General features: G+C 32.7%; 1 non-coding gene across 1 annotated transcript; it reads left to right on the top strand.

The window, feature by feature from the left end:
- The first annotated feature begins 368 nt into the window (after positions 1 to 368).
- Positions 369 to 475, top strand: LOC141709803 (small nucleolar RNA R71). The gene has a single exon (XR_012570361.1). It is a non-coding gene; the product is annotated as a small nucleolar RNA R71 (small nucleolar RNA).
- The last annotated feature ends 5,400 nt before the right edge of the window (positions 476 to 5,875 follow it).

Here is a 5,875-nt window from a genome sequence, read left to right as displayed (position 1 = left end):
ATTGCCGACTTGAACTCTCTCAGAATTCTCAAGAGCTTTTCCTCACCACTTCCTGAAAGATCAGATGCAATAATAACAGGCAAAGTAGATGCATCACCTAAAAAACATACCTTAAGTATTCAGGAAATGGTTTAAGCTCGAGTGTAGGAGCTTCCTCAATAGATGGCTTGAGGCGCTTTGGAGACTTCTTCAGCTTTTTCAGTCCAAGAGATTCAAAAGGCATATCCAGCCTTTGCTTCCAAGGAGAAGCATTCAAAAACTGCAACTGTTCATCACCTTCATCATCTTCACCTGATGCTGCATCAAGCATGGGTCTGGAAGTTGCACCCAACCCATTATAAAAGCAGTTAATGATCATCCAGTCAGGAATCCCATGATGAGGACATTTCCTAAGCATCTCCTTGTAGCGATCCCAAGCTTCACACAAAGATTCTCCAGATTGCTGCACAAATTGAGTAAGAGCATTCCTGATTGCAGCAATCTTCGCCATAGGGAAGAATTTAGTGAGAAATTTCTGAGCCAGATCTTCCCAAGTAGTAATAGAGCCTGGTGGTAGAGCTTGCAACCAACACTTAGCCTTATCCCTCAGAGAGAATGGGAAAAACCTTAACTTTATAGCATTTTCAGTAACTCTATTGAACTTGAAAGTGTCACAGATCTCGATGAAATCAACTGAACTGAATTCTGTATCATCTGAATCGTGCTCGACTTGATTTCAAAGGTGTTAGCCGTGATGGTTGGACAGATAATGCTAGACTGAATATCATTGATCTTCGGCTTAGAATAGTCCATCAAATACTTCAGATTTGTAACTGGTTTTCCCATTTCGATAAGAGCTTCTTCTTCAACTTTCTCCTTAACAAAAACTTCTTCAACTACTTCATCTACTTTATCCAGTATTCCCTTGCGAGATCAAAAACGCGTTAGGAATTCTGAATCTGTAATCAATCACAATTAATATCAAGTCGCCCTAAAATCATTATCTTTTCTTCACAAAAATAACGTATATCAATTAATGAGAGAAACATATACTATGAAACTTATTATCTAATAATCACCCATAAAAACTTCATGGAGGCTATGAAAAATAAATCATGTAACAATAATATATCAAAATCACTTTGTCAATTGAACAATTAAGCACCAAGAAAAATTATGAGAATTAAATAATAGGAACAATAAGATATCAAAGTAATTAAATTAAATTCATCTTCATCATAGGGAATAAATTTAGCTGCAAATGATAAAAAGATGAGCAAAAATAAATAACTAACAAAATTCTAACTCTAGATTGGTGTTCTTGTTGTTGGGTGTTGGGTGTGTAAAATACAAGAGGGGAGACCCATATATATAGAGAAAATATGAGAGCTTGGGTCTTGGAATATCAAATTCTGCTTAGGATATATATATATATATATTTCCTTTTCTTCTCCAATAAGAATTTGAATTTCTTTAGCTTCAAGTATTCACCACCTCCTTGCCTTTTTCACCTTTCCTGCTCAAAATTTGATTTTATTTATTTTTCTAAAAAACAAATTAAAATAATTTATTTATTAATAAAATCATGAAAATAGACATAAAATAGGAATAATATGCAATAATATGGACCTATCACCTCTTTTTCTACTCAGGGCGCGCCCTGAAGGGTGGAGCTCCTCTAGGGACTCCTCCTTTTCACATGTGTAATCTTTATGTTTTATTCACTTCCCATTTTAGTTATGAGAGCAACCTCCTTGTTAATCTTCTATATTTATCTATTTCGCATTGCGGAGCGGCCATCTAGTGTGGCTGTATAACACATGGCGTGCCCTAAGGGGTCCGGGGAGGCTTCCTCGGAGCCCAGATCATTCCTTGATTCTTGATAGATTTATTCTTTCTCCTTTAATTTCAAAATACCTTTATGGACTCCGTCATCAATACTTATTCTTCATCATCATCTTCTTGTACAACGGTCATCGTAGCATCCTTGTCGTTGTTAGATATAATTGATGATATCAACATCTACTATCAAAGTTTGTCTTCAAAATCGATTACTGAAAGATATCAGAGTTTATCACCATATCAGTATTTGACAGATCAAAGTTTATCATTAGTATGTGTCTATCAACATCTATCAAAACTGGATTTAAGTAAGAGATTCATTTTATTTAGACGATATGATTTGTAAAAGATATGTCGGTGTAGGATTTTACTTATTTGTAGCAATCAATAGTTGGATACATATTAGGATTCCTTATTCATGTATATCATACCAATTAGGTTGATTGTGTAACCGTGCAGTATATAAGCACATATTAGGTTTACACTATTTGTGTTGATTAACGTTTTATCATTCATGTAACCTAGTAGCTCTCGAGGATATCTGTTCATCCTTTGAGAAAGTTTGTAAACAGTTTTTATTTACTAATATATAAACTGTTCTTCATACCTTCAGTTTTAATTCAAATTTATTGTTATAACTTTATTCACCCCCTCTAAAGTTTGCTTAAAGGCCTAACAATTGGTATTAGGGCAAGTTGCTTATACACAAACGGTTTTAAGATCCAATTAAATAATCGATCATGACTAACGAAGAAATTCAAGCAAAACAACCACCACTAGTCACAAGCACAAATACTAACAACATTAGCGTATATGAAATCATATTAATCAGTCGAAACAAATTTGTGGTATACTGTAACGATCATCCATTGGAATATATTACTTCTTGAAAGCAAAAAACTGACTCTTGAAGGCACAAAAAGAAGCCATCCATTACGCCCCCATGAATTAACAATTTCATAAAATATAATATCCATTTTTAAAAAAGAATAACAATACTACAATCCTCATAAATCGCACTATTATACAAAAACAAGGGTTTATACTACGCCATCTAGAAATAAAAAATACCAACTCTAATCACTTAGTAAAACTTCAGGTTTAGAAAGATTTAATCAAACTATAATTCAATACTTAATTGGATTAATACAACCTAGACACTCGATATCTCTAAGAGATTCAGGAGATTCAGCAGACTATGAGGCGGGGAACAGACGAGGTTCATGTAGTTGATGAGTTTTAAGGTTCAGTAGTATAAGAGCAAAGTCAAAGTTGAAGTAGGACTTAAATTCCTAAATTTTAGGAACACGCTCCTTGATCACCAAGTAACTATTTATAAGAATATTTACAGTGAGATAAGATATATATATATAGAGAGAGAGAGAAAGATTAAGGTTCTAAAGAAACCCTCTTAAAAAGGGAACAAGAGAATCTTTCATCTAAAACAAGATTTTAAATATTTTTAGCTGATTTTTAAGAAATATTTATTCATTAATATTATAATAGTCATTACATAAATTTTAAAATCAAGATTTAAATCAAAATTCATGAGATTCAAAAATAGATTCTTATAATGTATGAGATTCAAAAACAGATTCTTAAAATTTATGAGATGCAAAAGTAGATTCTAAACCGTTTTCATGATTTTTTGAAAATTTAAAACAAATTGTTGTTTGTAATTAATTTTATGGAAGCACTATGAAAATAAAAAAAATATTTACACATTTTTAAAATTTTAAATTAATTTTAAAAAAAGGTTCTCTCGTTCTCTTTTTAAGGGGGGTTTTCTTTTGAGTGTTGAATATATATATAGTTGTGCAAGACATGCCTCTACATAACAAGACTATATCACTTTGACAACCATAAGATTTAGTTGTATTATATTCATTTGATATTTTTCAATTGTATTTCTTGAGTCTATAAAAGCATTAAGGAGATTATATATGGAGATTTTTCTATGAACAACCATCAAGCTAAGGAATAAACTCTAATAGAAGATCAAGTCTGATCATGTCTCAGAGAAAAGTGTAGAAGCTTGGAATTGAATAATGTTATTTTTTGGAAAAATGTTCTAGGTCACATATCTACAAGTCACAAATCAAGATGTATATAGATGTCTATCGAGAAGTCAGAATAACTTGTAGAGAAGTGGAGATATCGACAAGTCAAAAATGCATGTAGAGAAGCGGAGATATCGATAAGTCAGAACGTCATGTAGATAAGTGGAGATGTCGACAAGTCATAACTGTATGTAGAGAAGTGGAGATGTCGACAAGCAAAATCGCTTGTAGAGAAATGGAGATGTCGACAAGCCAAATTGCATATAGAAAACTGGAGATATCGATAAGTCATTCTACATATCAACATGAAACATCTCTACACCGTAATGAATATCTTGATAAGAACTCAAATTTAGAGAATACAATCAACTTGAAGATTCAATATTATCAGCTAACAAACCATTTTCTCACTGAAATGGAAAGTCTACAAATGCAGCTTTGTAGTGCAAGATCAAGGGCCAAGATGAACCGGACAAAGGAGGGTCACAGACCTAGAAGATTATATGCAGATTTGCTGTACTTCAAATAGAAATAGAAAAATTAGCTTTAGAAAATATGTTAGTCTATTTTAGTGCAATTCCTTTAAATTGTGCTTGTTATTTTATAAAACATGTCACGGGTCCTTTGTTTAAAGGTAATAAATAGATCTAGAAATCTTGTATTCTCTCAAGAGAAGTATCCGAGTTCTTATTATTCAAGAACACGGATTTGTAGCACAACTAATTTGATTTAATATAAATCAAGTGAGTTTTGATAATTGCTTGTGTCTTTTACTTTGAGTTAATTATCACTACATATTCATATCTAGTTGTTTAAGTTCCACATCCTAAACTCTAAACTTTATTTCAAAGATAATAAAAATTAAGAAAATTAAGAAAACACATTCACCTCTCTTTGTGTTGCACTTCATACCTAATAAGTTGTATCAGAGTAAAATCTGAAATTAAACATATTAGATCTTGGAAGTATGAGTGCACAAAAACTTAGCAGTATCAAGATTCATGTCTTTGACAAAGTAAACTGCACTCAATGGAAGAAGAAAATTATGTTGTTCATCAGGATGGCTCATCCACTATATCTTGACATTCTCAAGCATGGACCCTTCATTCTTATGGTGAGGGTACCTAAGGTAACTGAATGTGATATGGTCATTCCCGGTCAGTTTGTTCCTAAGGATCCATCTACATATACTGAACCAGAAAAGGAGAAAGTCTCACTTGACAATAGCTTGCAACTCATTCGGATTGAATCTCTTGACAATGTCATGTACACCAATATTATCAACGGTGGGTCATCCGAACAGATCTGAAAGAAGATACATATTCTGTGTGAAGGTACCGAGGAAGTGAGGTCAAACCAAAGAAAAATTATGATATCACAATATGAGGGTTTCATGGCTAAACCTAAAGAAGGCATCACCAATGTTTTTGAAAGGTTCAATAAATTGATAAATCACTTGCAGCTGCATGAAAAGTTCTATGAAGCTTAGAAGGTCAACCTAAAATTCTTGCTCACTCTTCCTGACCATTTAGAATAAAAGATCTCTGTAATAAGAGAAGGGAGAGATCTAGGGAGAATAACTTTGGAGGTTTTATATGATATTTTTAAAACTTATGAGCTGGAAATGATGCAGAGAAAATTATTAAAGCCGAGTCAAGGACATGTTGTGGATGTGTCAAGTGTCTTGATAACTAATGATCAGAAAATATTTGAAGATGAAACTGAATCTCCGACTCAAGTTATTCAACTTTGTTAGATATATTTGAGATGTCATGTCTAATATGTTTCATTTTTAGTTTTCAGATCTTAAAAAACAGGAAATATCAGTACTTACTGGAATCAGTACTTACTGGAAGTCAGAACTTAAGGATATCAGAACTTAAATTATCAGAAGATAAATATCAGAAGATGGAAATCAGAACTTAAGTACGGGAGGACTAACAGTAAAGGAAGGAAGCTGATTACAGGAAAGAAGATCGAGACTAATACAAAAG

This window comes from Apium graveolens, chromosome 2 (genome assembly GCF_009905375.1).
Source record: "Apium graveolens cultivar Ventura chromosome 2, ASM990537v1, whole genome shotgun sequence".
Classification (NCBI taxonomy): Eukaryota; Viridiplantae; Streptophyta; class Magnoliopsida; order Apiales; family Apiaceae; genus Apium; species Apium graveolens.
Note: the sequence above shows the minus strand (reverse complement) of the source record. Positions and strands in the feature narration are given on the sequence as shown.